The sequence below is a fragment of the Mirounga angustirostris genome, unplaced genomic scaffold (genome assembly GCF_029215605.1).
Source record: "Mirounga angustirostris isolate CCGP_5_RB_7025 unplaced genomic scaffold, mMirAng1.0.hap1 SCAF_12, whole genome shotgun sequence".
Taxonomy (NCBI): Eukaryota; Metazoa; Chordata; class Mammalia; order Carnivora; family Phocidae; genus Mirounga; species Mirounga angustirostris.
The window spans coordinates 58404233-58422655 of record NW_026991720.1 but is presented as its reverse complement, the minus strand read 5'-3'; the positions used below and the strand labels follow the sequence as shown (position 1 = coordinate 58422655).

Here is an 18423-nt window from a genome sequence, read left to right as displayed (position 1 = left end):
GCTAAAAAATTGTTAACCATCAAATAAATTCAATAGGATATAATAAAATTCCAAATAACTCCAAAGAAGTGCTCCATCACAAAGGAAATATTACAAAGTATAGAAAGATTTCTGTCCTGTGAAAACATGCTTACTTTTAGTACGACAAGATTTATACAGATGAAGCAGATAGGGAATAATATAAGGATATATAAAAACATATATTCTTCTATAATTTGTGAATGTAAAGAAAAAAGGCTTTATGTATTACAGTGGCTTGCAAAGGCCCCCTTGTAAGAAGATGAAGTAGCATAAATCTGAAGGGAGCTTAGAATTCCATTTAGAGGGAATGTCTATACATTGTTTGGGGCAGCAAGTTAGACAGACAGGAATTTTCAACTGATTATATTTTAGTATAAGAGAAGTTGTTATTGATAGCCATGGTGTCCACCCTTTTGGGGCTAGTAGAATGTCATAGTTGACAGAATCAGAAACATTCCATCTAGAGAAGAAGGTGGTTAGTTTTACATTAAATACATGGAACAAAAGCTAATGTTTCATTATTGAAAAGATCCCTTTATTAGATGTACTGGAGCTTGCATTAGAAGGATAAAAGTAAGGCTTGCTTGCCAAGTGATCACTGAAACTATGATTATGCATGAGCTTTCTAAGGTAGTATAAAAGGTAACAATATAAAAATAATAGCTCAGCCTTGTGGTGGTAGCCTTGTACTCAGAAAAGGATTGAAAACCATAAAGAAGGCTTGAAAAGACTTATCAGATGAATTATCAGAGAAGCAAGTGGCAAACAAGTACATTATCCTGAAAGCCAAGAGAAAAGAAAAATTCCATAAATGGGTGATGAATAGTTTCACGTAGAATAGAGCTATTGTGGAAGATAATATTTGGGAAAAAAAAAAAAAGACTAAGAGAAAGATATGGTTAACAGCATAGAGAATGCTTCATCAGAGTATCAGGGGATCCAGAATGCAACAGGAAAAGATGAAATGGATGCAGTATTTTTCAAAAATCTTTATATGAGCCAGAAAAAAAAAAAAGTGCAGTTACCTAAAGGAGAAGCAAAGATAGAGGAAGTGTTTGTGTTTGTTTGCTTTTTCCTAAGTAAGAAGCAACTTCTAAGAAGTTAAAGTTAGAAAACTGATTATGTTGCCATCACTTTGCACATACCAATATGTATTGAGTGGATAATTGAGAACTAGTTGGAAAAGGCAAAAATTATGGAAACAAGAATTTTTTTTATCTTTTGCATTTTTAAAAATTTTTTTAATTAACATATAATGTATTATTTGTTTCAGGGGTACAGGTCTGTGATTCATCAGTCTTACACAATACACAGCACTCACCCCAACACATACCTTCCCCAAAGTCCATCACTCAGCCACCCCATCCCTCCCACCCCTCTCCACTCCAGCAACACTCAGTTTGTTTCCTGAGATTAAGAGTCTCTTACGGTTTGTCTCCCTCTCTGGTTTCATCTTGTTTCATTTTTCCCTCCCTTCCTCTATGATCCTCTGTCTGGAAACAAGAATATTTTTGGAAGTCAGAGAAGGTGACTAGGTGATGAGTTTACTTTAAATGAAGAAAGAGAGAAGTGTGCCACTTATAAAACATATTAAAAGTCACCATATTTTTTCTATACAATGGGATGGGATTGCAGAGTTTTAATAAAGTATCATTTCGGTATTTTTTTTTTTTTTTAGATTTTATTTATTTTTTGGACAGAGAGACATAGCGAGAGAGGGAACACAAGCAGGGGAATGGGAGAGGGAGAAGCAAGCTTCCTGCTGAGCAGGGAGCCCAATGCGGGGCTCGATCCCAGGACTCTGGGATCATGACCTGAGCTGAAGGCAGACACTTAACGACTGAGCCACCCAGGCGCCCCTCACTTTGGTATTAAAGAATAATTAAGAATTTATTAATAATAAGGAATATTAGAGGCTTTAGTTTCTCTTTTCCAGGTATATTTCTCTCTCAACTTTACCATTTTAGGATGCTTGTGTTTGATATACAACATTCTCCTTAAGTATTTGCAATGAGTTCTACAATAAATACTATAATAAGTAATAAATAATACAATTACTAATTTTATAAGATGTAATAGTGTAATCAAAATAGGGACATCACGATTCTGACCCATAAGAACTTGGTAAAGAAAATCAACTAAGTGACTCTCATTAATACCTCAGGAATTTGGGGCACCCCAGTGACTTAGTCCGTTAAGCATCCTACTCTTGATTTCGGCTCAGGTCATGATCTCAGTGTTGTGAGATTGAGCCCCACATCGGGCTCCACACCAGGCATGGAGCTTGCTTAAGATTCTCTCTCTTCCTCTCCCTCTGTCTCTTCCCCCTCCGTCTCTTATTTAAAAAAAAAAAAAAAAAAAAAAAGACCTCAGGAAGTCATTAAGCTTGCAATTTTTAGACACCTATCAGAAGAAAGTGCTTTGCACTTCACTTCCAGTTATGAATTTTTAAGATTCTCTCTTTCATACAAATCTACACCATGCTTTGTCAACCTTAAATCATACTTCATCTTTCTGTAAAGAAGTCTTTTAAAGATTTAACTAAGTTGTGAGATCAAGCATATACACTTCTAGGAAAATAAAATAATCTGTTTTAGTATTTTGCAAATGGTACAAACAAGACAAAATTTTGTATGAAAGAATTAACACAGTTTTAAAAAGCACTGTGTCTCAAACAGTGTTGAAGGTAGTGTGGATTATGTACTATTGACAACTGTTTTTGGAAAATTCAAAACATCACTCCAGTATATAAGAATGCATGAATGGTGAAGTGTGTATTAAGAGTGTAAATGTATTAGTGCAAATGTATTCCTAGACTGCCATAACAAATTACCAAAAACTGAGTAGTTTAAAACAATAGGTATTTATTCTCTCACAGTTCTGGAGACTAAGAGTCCAAAATCAAGGTATAGCGGGGCCATGCTCCTTCTGAAAGTACTAGGGAAAGATCCTTTTTTGCTTCTCCCTACCCTCTGGTGGTTACCAGCAATCCTTGGAGTTCTTTGTAGGTGCATTATCCCTGCCTCCATCATTACCTGGCCTCGTTCACTGTGTCTTTTTTTTTTTTCTTATAAGGACATCAGTTATATTGGATTTAGAGCCCACTCAAATCTAATATGACCTCATTTTAATTACCACATCTATAAATACCCTATTTCCAAATAATGTCACATTCTGAGGTTCTGGGCAGACATGAACTCTGGAGGGACAACATCCAATCCAATATAGTGAATGAAAAGTATTCCATAAAAGTAGAAAATGGAAAAAAACAACATTTCTAAACCATATACTATTTTACATACTACATAATTTAATGTTTTTGAAAATTGATACATTAAATAATATAGACATAGGACTATTTGCCTATATTCCCTACAGTTTATATAACCAAAATGGCCAAAATCTTTATTTTGCATCTTTCTATAGCAAAAATGACCTTATAGTCAGGCATAAATGGTAGTATGGTGAATCAAATGGTTTCTTATTGATTATTTGCCCCCTCAGAAATGTTTATTTGACCTAGTAAGCCCTCCCCCCGCCTTTTTTTTGACACCACAGAAACAAGGTTGTTCTTAATCTTTAAGGAGATAATTATATCTGGCATGCTTTGCAATGGAAAAACAAAATAAATATCCTTTTTTCAAAAGGAGAGTTCAAATCAAGCTTAATACACTTCAATCTCCATAAATGGAGTTTTAGCAAAGTTTCTGTGTCTACCCCATTAAAAGACAAGAATGCGTCTATCATCCTAGATGGATACAGCTCAGAGATACAGCAATATATCCATTTCTTCTCACTCTTTCCCCTCCCTCTTTTCTTTTTTCTTTTTCTCTCTAAATCCTTAAAGGCCCAGTCCGATACTCACTTTTGCCAGGAAACCTAAATCATATGTTATTTACTTAGTCTTCTACATATATCGTCTATTGCTTCTCAAAAAGAAAAAAAAAAAAAAGAAAAGAAAAGAAAAGAAAAGAAAACTCTAACATAGAGTATAGTTATTTCTGAATCATCGCATCAATGAGATGTTAATAGTTCAAACAACTTTGCATAGCATTTGGAGTCGAGGACCACATTAATGCCTAATACTTTCAAACTGCAATCCATGCCTTCTGCAAAGCCTTCACTAATTTTTACTTTTTCTATGTATTTACAGCATTTATGATTGATATGATGGAACTGGAAAGTGTTTCAGCCTCGTTGTTTCAGTTAAGCTTGTCTTATCTCCTTAGTTTCCTCTGGGAAGCATCAGATTAATACATTTGGCAGCAAAGGACTTAAGAGTCTAAATTTGTAACATGGCCTTATTGCATTCTAGCTTGGGCAAACTACTCCATCTCTTTGCACTTCAATTTCCTCATCTGCAAAGTGAAAATAATAATACATGAAGTATTACTGGAGTGAGGATTTAATGAATTATTCCATGTCAGGTAAATGGAACAGTATTTGGCAGAGAGTAAGTGCTCAATAATTGTTAACCATTGTTCTGTACCTCCTGTAGACCCTCAAGCATTAAACAAGCAATAAGCATCATCTGCATACTTTCTCATTTTTAACAGTTCTTTAAAATACCTGATTTGGTTTAAAAGCTGCCTTAGTGTTGAGTCATAGTATAATTTAACTTGAAAATTAATTGAAAAATGTATATTCCAACTGTTACTTTAGTGAATTTGAGGACTCTCTGATTTCTAGCTTTTGAAGAGATGAAAATCCATATAAAATCTTTAAAAAAATAATTTGGCTTTTAGGCACATTCTTTCAGGTGTACCTGTTTTAGCTCTGCTACTTAAATTGTATTAACTTCAAAAATGCAGTAATGTGATAGATGCAATATCCTGGACTGGATTTCAAAAATGCCATTCATTAATACCAACAGAATTTGGAAGAGAAAATATTGATAAAAAATACCAATGTCTCTGTGCTGTTAATGCTAAATAAGTCGATATTTGACCATGTATGATATGTATAATATAAAGGTACAGAATATAATTACAGCTACGGAAACTTACATATGAGAAGAAATACATACCAATGAAGTACACTATTTGTACCTCATTCACTGAAGGCAATAAAAATTCCTACAGAAGGAAAACTCCCATTTAAACAAAAAGTGCATGAAAAATGAAAGCTGGGGGACTGAGGCTAGTGAAAAATATAGACAATAGTTTTACACCCTTTGAAATAAAATTCTAAGTGTAATACATGATATAACAAGACTACCAGAGCTCACATACTTTAAGTAAAATAGGTACAAGGCATTTCGCTTTTTTTTACAATACCTGCTCAATAGGAAGATTTTAGGGTCTGGTCTCCCTCTAATTCCAATGAAGTCTGTATAAAATGCATTTTCTTTGTTAAATGAAATCTTCTGAATTACAATGTATAATTGTGAGCCCTCACTTTATGCAACAGAGTAAGGAGAAAATTTGAATGACTTCATTCCTGTAGCATTTGCTTTGTCCAACTTAAGTTCATGACAAAAACCAGGGCCAATCAGACAGTGTTTCACATTCAGTTCAATCCATTCTCACTTAGACATAGTCAAGTATTTCCAGGAGACAGTTTATTCTAGAATTTTCCATTTCTCTTAGCCATAAACTTCTAGTAACTGTCAAATCTTACCAATTCTATCTCCTAAATAGTTTGGACTTTCGCCTTCCCTTGAAAATCATCTATATTGCATAGTTTATAAAATAACTTCTAAATTCTTTTGTTTCTAGTGTATGCCTCATCAAGTCCAACCTATGTACTGTTGTCAGAAGAATAAAACCCAAATCTGTTTGTAAAATTTTTTATGCATGTGTGAGGCACACACACGATGCCTGGCATATATAGAAAAATACCATTTCATTTTAAGGTAGAACAATGTTGTTTTCCTCTCCTTTAAAAATTCTCTCCCTAAATTGGCATATTATCTCCTTTTTATCTTCAAAATGAAAATCTTTTGCCTTGATGAATTAATTGGATGAACTTGGCACAAGAAACCTAGACTTAAAGTGGCTTAATAAGAAGACATTTTAAATTTCACATACCAGTTTAGAGACACGGTGGGCTCTGGCTCGGGTTCCAGTTCCACTTTTCAGGTTTTTGACTCTGCCTTGTATCAGCTAATGATTCTCAATCTGGCTCCTTTCACGGTTGCAAGAGACTTCCAGCAGTAACTGTGGAACATAATTCCCACCATTCATCTAGTTGGAGAAAAACTATTTTTCTTTTCCATGGAGCTAGAGTAAGTTTCTCACTGATTTTGACTTGTTTACATCTACTTACTCCTGAGCCAATTATTAGAGAAGGAATGAAATTAATACAATAGGCTTACTGATATGTGGGGAATAATTATCTGGAATATAAGGAATACTAAGAGTCAACACATGTTCCCTTCACGTAACATATCTAATTTTTGCATGTTATAGCCCCAGCTTCATATACACATACTCTAAATACTAATCATGACAAACTATCTCGTTTCCTAAATGTGTCATGCTCTTTCTCCCCATTAGCCGTATTTTCACCTTTCCAAGAATGCCCTTCACCATGTCTCTATTTGACTCATCTTAAGTATTCCTTAAACTTGTCTTAATAAATGTTCCTGATTCTACCAGGCTGAATTAGGAACACTTTCTTATGACCTTGCTTACTTCAAGCACAGTACCTCTCAACCTCCTGAACACTGGATTACTTGGTAGAGCATTTCAAAATACTAATGACCTGAAACCACTCCCAAATATCCGGATTCAGTTGGTCTGGAATGAAGTCTGGAAAAGGGAACTTTTTAAAATTTCTCAGGTGATTCCAATGTGAAGTCTGAGCTGAGAATCCTCTAGCATATCACTTGCCACATCTATTACATGTCTTTCTCTTCTACTAAGTTGTGAGTTTTTGAAGATGAGACTATGTTTTTCACCTCTGAATGCTAAGCACCTGAAAAGAGTGTCTGATACAGTCAGTACTCAGAATTAGTTGACGAAAAAGGCTGTTTCAAAGAATGGTTATTTCAATTCAATAGCTATTAATTGCCTACTGTGTGCTGAACTCTATAGGAGGTGTTGCTATACAAAGGTAAATAATACAGTGTCAGCCTTTACAGGAATTTTTATCCAATGCAGTGCTCAAAAGTGAGCATACTGATAGTAGTATCAGGCTACTACATCTTAAATTACTCTTCCAGAACTTCTGACATTCTCAATGAATAGGGCAAGTCATGTCTTCTTTAAATAATACTCCTTTACCGTAAGTAACTGAATGTGTATTTTTTTAATAGGGTCTCACGGTATATATTTATGAATATGTAAAGCCTAACTGTAAATAGTTCTTTTCTTTATACAAATATTTAAAATATAAAAGAGTTACTATTTTATCTGAGCTCTAATATAAAAATGCTAAAAGAATCCAGCAGTAAGTTTTACTTTGGTTCAGTATTCAAGGAAAGGCAGGCGTTCACCAAATAGAATGAGAAAATTAAAAGCAGTCTAACTGTAGAAAGTCCCTTTGAGCCACAAGTTTAAATTTTTTAATGGTTTTACAATCTTCTCAAGCTTTCAATGGAAAAAAGTGGCTTGACATTGAACACATACCAAGTCAGTAGCATAACTATTTTATAATGTCTGACTGGTCACTGAAAAAAACTGTTTAAAATTCAATCCATGTAATGGAAATGCTACTTAGAAAAAGACCATTCATACTACAGTGCTGCAGGAAAATTGTGGTTATAACAGTTCCCATTTCATTCAGCAGCGGGATTTTTAAAAGAATTACAAATGGAATCATTCCTAGAATATTGCATGTTGAGTATTATTAATATAAATTTTACCATCATAAAATTCACCATTAATAATAAGAAAATGTCATTATTTTTTCATCTTACAGGTTAAAAAAACTTTATATGTTAAATGAAGATTCTCAGGTTAATTTATGGAAACCCTTTGGGAATATCCATTCATAATTCCTCTAGGACATTCACATATTAATTTAACTGAAATGTATTGAATCCTTGCTATTATTGTTTCTCATGATGGAAGGGGTTTGCCTAGCCATCCGTCCAAGTTTCATTTATATTAGTCATGGATTTTGAACTCTGTTTGGGAAGTCTATGAATGGATATTAATGATTAGAGGTTGCAGTATTAGAGATTCTGAAATAGAAGAAGTTTATATGCTGAATAGCTGTCTCTACCCTGCAAAAAAACAAATCAAAACAAAAACAAAAAAAAGGAAAAGAATCAAAAAAATCAACTGGTGAATTTTTAAAATTCAAAACCTGTTATGGAAAATCGTTAAGAAAAGATAAATGGACTTCAACCACATTTAGAAATCAGATACATCTCCTGTATCTCAGTATTAGACAGTTTTGAGGCCTGTAAACTTCTAACTTTTAAATTTGTGCTTATTTCAGCTAAATGTCAACCGCCTAATTTTGAAAAATCCAAACTCACTGATTTTCTTTTATGCCTTTTTTCCTTGTTGATTAACAGTTTCCAAAATGAAAAGGAAGGGACAGCGAAAAGAAAGCATTACAAATCAAACAGAATTTGCCCTATCCTGGTTATCAGCTTTGAAAAATGATTTAGTAGGTTCACCTGGTTTCTTAAATAAAACACAGTACTAAGGTTTTGTTTTGTTCTGATTTTTAAATAGACTTTATTTTTTAGGTTCGTAGAAAACTGAGCAACAAGTATAGAGTTCCCATTAAATCCCTGCCTCCATACACACAGCCTTCCCCACTAACAACGTCCCCCACCAGGTTGGTACAATGAGGAACCTACATTAACACGTCATCACCCAAAGTCCATAGCTTACCTTAAGGCTCTCTCTTGGTGTTGCATATTCTGTGAGTTTTGACAAATGTACAATGGCATGTATCCACCATTACGATATCATACAGAACAGTTTCACTGCCCTCAAAATCATCTGTGCTCTGCCTGTTCATTCCTCCTTCTCCACAACCCCTGGCAACCACTGATGATTTTACAGTCTCCATAGTTTCGCCTTTTCTAGAATATTATACAGGTGGAATTATTCCATATGCAAACTTTTCAGATTGAATTTGACTTAGTAATACATAAAGTTCCTCCATGTCTTTTCATGGCTTGATAGCTCATTTATTTTTAGCACTGAATAAAATAATATTCCATTGTCTGGATGTATCACAGTTTGTTCATTTTCTGAAGGACATCTTGGTTGCCAAGTTTTGGCAGTTACAAATAAAAATGCTATAAACATCTGTGTGCAGGTTTCTGTGTGGACATAAATTTTCCTCTTAGTAAATACCAACGAGTGTGATTGCTGGATCACACAGTAAGACTATGTTTAGTTTTGAAAGAAGCTGCCAAACTGTCTTCCCAAGTGGCTATACCATTTTGTGATGAGAGTTTCTGTTGTTTCATATTCTTGCCAGCATTTGGTACTTTGGCCATTCCAGTAACTGTGCAGTGGGATCTCATTGTTGGTTTTCTAATTCCCTAATGATTTATGATGCAGAGTTTCTTTTCATCTTTTTCTATGCCTATTTGCCATCTTCTTTGGTCAGGTGTTTGTTTAGGTCTCTGGCTCATTAATTAGTTTATTTTCTTATTGTTGAGTTTTAAGATTCTTTGTATATTTTGGACAATAGTGCTTTACCTGATTTGTCTTTTTACAAATGTTTTCTCCCTGTCTGTGGCTTGCCTTCTCATTCTCTTAACATTCTTGTTCAAAGAGCAGAAGTTTTTTTTTCATTTCAGTGAGGTCCAGCATATCAGAACTTCTTTTCCTGGACTGTGCCCTTGGTGTTGTAGCTAAAAAGCCATCCCCGGACCCAAGCTCATCATCCAATTCTGCATTTTAGATTTAGTACTGTGATCCATTTTGAGTTAATTTTTGTGAGGAATGTAAGGTCTATATCTAGATTCATTTTTTTGTATATGGAGGTTCAGTTATATTAAGGTTTTAATGTTCCTTTTGTGACCTGTGTCTTTTGTGATAAACACTTCTAAAGTTTCATTACATTTATTTTTAAAATGCACAGCAAAGTTAACATTAGCAACAGCTATCAAGGCCAAATAATCAAGAATGTTCATGAAAAGAATACCCTTTATAAAGACATCAGACAAATATACAAGAGAACACTTTTATAGGAACCAGAAGAAACATTTCCTTATTACATTTTAAATTATATCTTACTGGAAAAATAGTGACTATTAACTCGAGTAGTATTAGTAATTATTAATTAGACAAATTCACACCTACACCTGAACAAACAAAATGCTGTCTGTAAACAGGATGGCATAAAAGCCCAAGCCACTGGTTTACAGAAATGCTGAGAGAAAGGAAAGCATGGAAAAGAAATACCTACTATGCTCATTCAGCCTCTAATTTTAATAGTTTATATATCAATCTCTATATACTAACTCTAAGCATTACTGCTAAAAAAGTTCTAAGGCTAGGGGCTTCTCTTAGAAGGTAAACATTTATCCTTTAAATGTGAAAAATGCACATTTATCATAAAAAGATGTGTGGTGTGAAGGATTAAGAGTCATTGTCTGATACTGTAATACATTAAATGTCTTTTCCTCAGTAACCAAGTAACATCCTTTTCACTGCGGGTTCTTAGGACGAAAAGTCAAAAGCTCTGATGAGAGTGTGTGTGCGTATGCGTGTGTGTGGGCACCTAGGTGCATACATGCCTATGTGCATACACATGATCTTTTTCCATGTAAGTGATGAGGAGGTAAAGAATTTTTTTTCCAGGACTTTGAGAACTGCATATTTATTTATCTTCCGAAATCAAGCACAAGGTAGTATTTAAAATGATGAAATACACCCAGAAATTAGAGGAACAAATATCACTGACAAAAAACTTATGTGATATAGAAAAGAGAGTTAAATATGTGTGTGGAGAAGTTACACTGATTACAGTTTTGGTGGATAGAGCTCCATGCGCACACATTATTTCAATAACTTTTCCTTTTGGGGGGCATAAATGAACATTTTTTTCTATCCTAGGTATATTATTAAAATAAGCAGATTTCCCCTTTCTCTTTCCCTTCAACCCCTGATCCATTTTCCAGTCCCCCAGTGATTCCATGTTAGCATGCTCTGTTTTTGACTAGACAAATAGTACACAGATTTATTCCTACAGAAACAATCTCTGGTAAAATCGTAGAGTGTCTGCTTGAATAATACCCAAAAGTTAACTGCATGCTTTCCACTGGCCAGAAATAACTCACAGAAAATGAATCCACAAAGCAGTCAATGGAATATTATAACCCTCTTAGGGGAGCCATTGTACTATGAGATAAATTTGAGGTGGAGAACCAGCCTTTATTTTACACACAAACACACACTGTGTGTATGGTATAAACTCTAGTAAGAATTAGTCCGACTATTGATCTGTGAAACTTTTTCACATAATGTTATCTTAATATTCCTTTTATCCACATTGTATCATGGTGATAACATTAAAAATGATATTTATTACAGTTGTAACAATGAGAATGAACTGGATTGCAGTCATTCTAAAATGAGAAGGGGCTGATGTTACTTCTTAGGTACAAATTGATATGCATTGGAAAGTTAGTAATATAGGACGTGTGTTCCTTAAACTACATCCCAGAACTTATTTCAGGGAGAAGAAAAGTCTCACACTTTCAATGCATACAGGGATTCTGTACTTCTGAGATTAACTATAAGCATTAATTTGACAAATTTCTTTTACTAAAGTAACTTTGAATTTGGTGGCAGGGGTAGTGCTAAAGGTATGGACAAATGAAGATGAAAATAAATATTTTTAGAAGTAAAACTCAAATTTGTCACATGGGAAAAATCATTAACTTTTCAAGTAAGAATGTTTGACTATTGTAATATCGCGGTTCTGCCAATGTGCAGATTCATCATTTTATGCTGACACGTTATGTTCTAATTTTTGTGTTATTTTTGGGAGTTCACACACTTTCGAAACTTTCTGTGAACATATTTGGATCTGATGTGCCTGAAAACAAAGAAAGGTGATTTTGATAAAGGAAATCGGTGCACAATTAAAAGTGGAGACACATTCTCAATTTGCATCAATCCAATTTAAATATGTCCCTTAAAGCTAAATGTCATAAAGAATTAATAGTATTCTAGCCTAGGGATTTGGAAAAACTTTTCCCCTTCCAAAATGATATTCCAGGGGATTTCCAGACCTTTCTTCCCTATTATACTTGACAGCTTTCTATCTTATCACCTCAAGTTCTGATATTTCCTAGAATATCTATATACTTCTACACAAACACACTATTATATCTACATTGTGCTTCCTTTTACCCTAGTTACATTTCTCACTTCATCTAATTTCTGGATGGTCTCATTTATTTTCCTCCAATTCTGGGAAAGGGCAGAATTTACCATGTAAGGACTGAGAGTGACAAAGGGCAGAATGAAGGTGAGGAGAGCATGCCCATGAGAATGTGGATCTCATTCCATCATTCTTGCTTCAGAGGTGATGCTCCAAGAGACAAAAAGAAGCAATCGGGTTTGCTGCCAGTCAGAGTGCCTCTGAGAACACAGGATCCTCCACAGGAACCTCATCTCAAGTTTCTGCACCATTTATAATTATTATTTCCATGTGCTTGCATGTCTCTATATTCTTAATGAGTAAGACAAACGAAAAAAAGGGGGAGAGTAGAAGATAAAAATGGAGCCGTTCCTACATAGCCCTTTTTCTCCATTTGTTAATGAGTAAGTATGAAGATTTTCAAAACATCAGTGGGCTTCTGTGTTCTTCAAAAACAAGAGAGAAAAAAAAGACACAGCTGACTTCATTCTGTTCATGGAAGGAGACAGAATTAAAGAGTCTGGTGGGAACAGGCAAAGCCAACAGAGGGTAATCATGCAGCCAAATTCATGCCTCAAAGGAACACAAAAAGGATGAAAGAAAGACTCCTGGACAGAGAAGTGTGCTCCTCCTACTAGAGCCTTTATCCCCAATCCACATCTCCACTTCTTCCCCAGCCCCTCCATACCCCTTGTCCCAGATGTAGTGCCACCAGCAGTAGCTTAGAGCTCATGAAATGCCAAATACTGCCACCAGGCAGAGTGTTCTTATTCCAGTGTCAGGGCTGGGGTGTGACTGGGGCCACTGAACATAAAATTTTGACTGGATATTTCTTTTAATTTTTTTGCAATGTTATTCTTTATGCACAATACCGAGGCTAAAAAGAACATTGTGGGTCAGTATAGAAATACAACCACCACTGACAACATTGCTTTTATTCGTTTGTTCAACAGATATTCATTAAAACACTATAAGGATGTATTCCAATTTGCAAGCAAAGGAGAATAAAAGGTTCCTTAAAGGACCACAAGCTTCTTAAATTGGTGATTATTTGAATAGGGGTGGGATTAAATTATGTATGTCGGAATTACTCATTTTTCAACTTAGATAAAATGTTCGCTTCCCATAAAATGGCAAAGAATTAATTTTAATTCTTTTAATCACCACTATTGACTTACTATGACTTCTCCAATTAGATGTAGTGGGGTAAGGTTTTCTTACTTTTGAAACATAGATAACTTATATCTTAATTATTAAAACAAATATTCTCTATCTACCTAGACAGTTATGAATACACACAGAGATCTCTCTATAGATACATGCTTACACATATAGAAAAGAGACAGAGATATCTATATCTTGTAACTGATACATATCTTGTATCTAATACATGTCTTATATCTCACATCTAGAGATATCTGTCTTTCTAGAGATAGAAACCAAGAACCTTTCGTTTTTCTTAAGAATTAGGTTGCACGCACACACACACACATACTCTTCCTTACTAATAAAGGTGTAGGGAGTATACACACCTATACCTCAAAGTAGAATATAAACTGGAAGAGTACTAAAGATTTTTGCCAAAAGAATAATAAATAGAAAATGACATGATCTGAAAGGGACTTTCTTCCTATGCAATTTTCATAAGATTTATTTTAAATTCATAAGATGCCTTCCTAATTTGAAGCAAGCCTGTATTTGAAAAAGACACTATACCAAAAAAATTATTTCTGAGTCCAGCTTTAGATACAGGGAAATGTTAAGAGACATTTTACTGCTATCACACAAATTTAATTTTCACATCAATAAAAAATACATGATATTTAAAAATCTCTATAATACCACAGAAATAGAATGTTATAATATTTAATGTTATCTATACTATTAAGATTTAATTTTTGTCAATGCATATTTTAATTGAAAACACTCATAAAGGTTTAGTTTATTTTAAGAAAGGAATGATTTAAGGCAAAATAATAGGATATAGAACTACAGTGCACAGCTGGAAGCAATAAGCTGAATTTCTGACGTTTTGTCAAATTCTAATTGTTTTGACTTTAAATTTACATATCTGAATATACAATATTTTAATATGAAAGAGTTTCGTTTAAAAATGTTTGGCATTTCTCATAACACCTTAAAAATTTAACATTTATATAGGGGCGCCTGGGTGGCTCAGTCAGTTAAGCATCTGCCTTTGGCTCAGGTCATGATCCCAGGGTCCCAGGGTCGAGTCCGACATTGGGCTCCCTATTTAGCAGGGAGTCTGCTTCTCCCTCTCCCTCTGCCACTCGCCCCCCCCCCCACACTTGTGCATGCACTTTCTCTCTCTCTCTGAAATAAATAAAATCTTCAAAAAAATAAAAAATAAAAATTCAACATTTATATCTGTAATATTGTACTTGATACTACAGAGAAGTATTTTCTTGACCTCATTAGGTGAGCATAAAAGCTTTTATTTTGGCAACTTCTATCTAAAAAAATTATCACCAAACTTGGAGGTATTTAACAATATGATACCAGCCTATTGTTTACAAAATAATAATCTGGCTATCATCCAATCTTAGCTATTTTCATATAGTAACATACGGCTCTTTTCTTGAAAATATTTACCTTGAGAACCAGTTTCTAAACAATTGCATTTTCCCATATAATTTCATTTATTCAGATACTTCTAGTTTTCTATAAGTAGAATATTCACTGTTTTAAATAGTATTTCTAGAAAGACAAATTAGCTTAAAAAGACCCAATCCTGGAGTTTGTAAAATGTTCATTATTGGACAAAAAAAGCTCATTCAGGTTTGTGACATGGCATCTGACAGTCAGGATAATCTCAATTTTCATAGTTTACAAATACCATCACCATGATGACAAAATCTGCAAATAGTCTTGGAATAATTTAGACCTCTGATATTCTAGAACTCTAAATAAATATTCTAAATACATATGTAAATATATATGTATATACTCAATACATACATATGCACATAGATATTTTTCCCCAAATAAACAGTATTATAACAGAAAAAAAGTAAAAACCTCATGAGTGACTAAAAGCCACTGACTTGATTAAATCCAGTCAAAATGATCATGCTTCTCTGTCATCAAAGCAGCACAGGCTCTAGGACTACTGTCTCATTCTTTCCCACACTTGTATCCTGATGTCAGGAGGACATATATTTGGATTCCTGAATTCTTGCCTCCCTAAGGGAATTTTAATTTCCATACAGTTCTCAGTAGTGAATATGACCCATCACTTCACACCATATAACATTTCTTTCAATGTAGCAGATGCTAAAGATGACTTATTTAACTGAGTCACACTTCCACATGATACAATGCATTTTGAGTATTTGGGTTATAGCTGGAAATTAAAGTAATCTATAGAGGCAAAGAAAATATTCTAATGACATACTTAATTTAAATGATAAAATTTTTTTTAAACATTGCTCCTTTTTCTATTTTCATATTTTTGGCAAGAAATAAATACTTAGAAATCTCCCAGAGCTGAATTTTAAAATCTAAAAAGTCAAGATGTTAAACTCTACTTTTTAAATTAAAAATACTAAAATTTACATTAAAATGGTATAGATTTTGGGGCACCTGGGTGGCTCAGTTGGTTAAGCGACTGCCTTCGGCTCAGGTCATGATCCTGGAGTCCCTGGATTGAGTCCCGCATCGGGCTCCCTGCTCGGCAGGGAGTCTGCTTCTCCCTCTGACCCTCCCCCCTCTCATGTGCTTGCTCTCTCTCATTCTCTCTCTCTCAAATAAATAAATAAAATCTTTTAAAAAAAATGGTATAGATTTTAATGCCTCAAACTTAGAATGCTTCTTGGGTGCCCAATTTATACACAGCCTGTATTAAACACCATGTAATCTTTATAGAAAAAAGAGAAGCTGGAGATATTATCTTTAAGAATATTCCTTATTTGTTTTTAATATGGAGTATCAATCTAAAAACTACACATTTTAGACTTTGTGAAATTTTTCAGCCATAATTATTAGAAAATGGTCATTCTTAGGTGAGAGAAGAGCCCTATTAACTTTGTAATCCTTTGAACAAAGACATTTTGCTAATTATACATGTACATTATTTTAAAATTATATTTTAAATAGAGAATAAAAAACAACAGGGTATAACTTCTGCAGATAATTACATCTTAATTTATATTAACAGTATATCTAGGAAAAAACTTCTAAGGAGTGTCTTATTATTGTTGTTGTTGTTATGAAATGACCCATAATATGCAGATGTGGAAAATCCCTATTTTTCCAGTGGCCAGATGTTTTGAACTTGTGTTGACTGAACCATAAAAATGGCTGACTCTACCACTCTACCACTAAGGAAATTAAACCTGAAAGATATATTTCCTTGTTTTGTTCCTTTTCTTTTTTTTTCCCTCTGAATTACCTGCTTTTGCCACAAACTTCAGATTCCCTTCACTTATACTTTAAAATTATTTATTAACCTCTCAAGCAAGTGAGCAAGATAGTCTTAAGCAGTTACGTGGCTGAAAGGTGATAAAAAAAAGAATGCTGTACCACAGAGTTTATTATTATTATTATTATTATTATTATTTAGCCCTGCATGATTTTAAAGGTTTAGATGTTCTGGAATGAAAAAGTTGTACTGGGAACAAAATATGATCCACACCTATATGATACACCACTGAAACCCAGATGTAGGGACAATACAAAAACAAAACAGAACTTAAAAAAAAGGAAAAACTGGAAAATATGCTTAAGTGTTGGAGAAGTTAAAAGTCTATCAGGAACACCAGATTTAGGTATCTTAAGTACCAGGAATAACAGCCCACCAAAAGTACTTCACAAAATACAATGACGTTTCTGAGAATTACTTGGAAAATCGATTCTCAGTATGTTTAAAACCTAAGAACATTCCTCTGACAGATTCTGCTAATATGAAACTGGCTTTTGAAATTCTGAGAAAAAAACTGCAGCGTGTTCATCTGTGACACTGAATCACATCCTGTCAGCGCCATCTATCAGTTGCAGTTTAAACTGCAATGAAAAAGAGATTCTAAAAGTCTCTTGACTATAAATAACCAAAATAATTTCTTAAATCATGTAATATGCAGTTGTGTCTAGTATGAAACATTTTATTTTGAACTCACCATTTTATATTTTCTCTATGGCCTCATAATAAATGATGTAGGTGGTTTCCAGTTAGTTGAAAATATGTAGTCACATAATCCATGAATATGTAGAGATCTACATGTCATACAAAAATACAGTTTCCTAGATCAATTAATATTTGAAAATTCAGTTATTTTTATCACAACCAACATTTCTCCAGGACAATATACTGTGCTCAGAGTTTGTCCGTGTCTTTCTAAGTATGATGGTATGTCATGCAGTAAATATTTTACGTATCATTGGCCTTCTCTAGGATCCAGAAAAATCCTATCTTTTATGCTAGTACAGATATGAGCTGGACATTTAAAGGCCTAGAAGGTTAGTCTTTATTTTTCTCTTGTGATACTTGAAAATAAATGAAATAAAACTTATTACTAAATCATTAAAGCATTATCACAAGATGTTTTCATACAGTTATTTGGTTTCGAGCCTATAGAATGGGAAGCACGCTATGCTACATTTTGCGTTGGAGCCCTTGCTTTAGTTAAAAGACATTAAAATCTGTCGCTGGTATGTGGTATATATAACCTTCTCTTTCCAAAACTAACAGCTGGCTCCCTTCTCATTTCCTTCTCTCCTTGTCTTCTTCTTCCTCTTTCTCCTCCTCTTCTGACAGAAGCAGAGAAATTATTTGAGCATTTTGAAATAAATGTCCTTCTGGGGCCCAACATGTCTCTCTCTTCACTACACAATTAGAAAAGCAGAAGAGGCTATGCAAACTCTAGAACCACCCCAAACTGTGAGGCTGAAGGGTGAGCAAGTTTTCAAGATGAAACACAAATGCTTCCCCATGGGTAATCAAATCGGCTTTGGTACTTGAATCTATTCTAAAGATTGAAAAAGATAATTTGCTTATATGCATAAACAACAAAAAGTTGTACACATTTGTCATTTGCCTCAAGGTATTTCTTCTTTCATATATAATCTCCATTATGTATTACAAATGAAATGAATGAA

At 34.0% G+C, this 18423-nt stretch overlaps 2 long non-coding RNA genes across 2 annotated transcripts in view; one reads left to right on the top strand and one right to left on the bottom strand.

Moving 5' to 3' along the window:
• The window catches only part of LOC123835523 (uncharacterized), a 52133-nt gene that overhangs the window by 5417 nt on the left and 28293 nt on the right, over positions 1-18423 (bottom strand). Inside the window, exon 2 of the long non-coding RNA XR_008505262.2 lies at positions 6051-6179. This is a non-coding gene — a long non-coding RNA (uncharacterized LOC123835523). The remainder of the gene's footprint in view (positions 1-6050; positions 6180-18423) is intronic.
• Positions 1-18423, top strand: part of LOC129045480 (uncharacterized) — a 41132-nt gene that overhangs the window by 14372 nt on the left and 8337 nt on the right. The gene's annotated exons all lie outside the window — the stretch shown is intronic.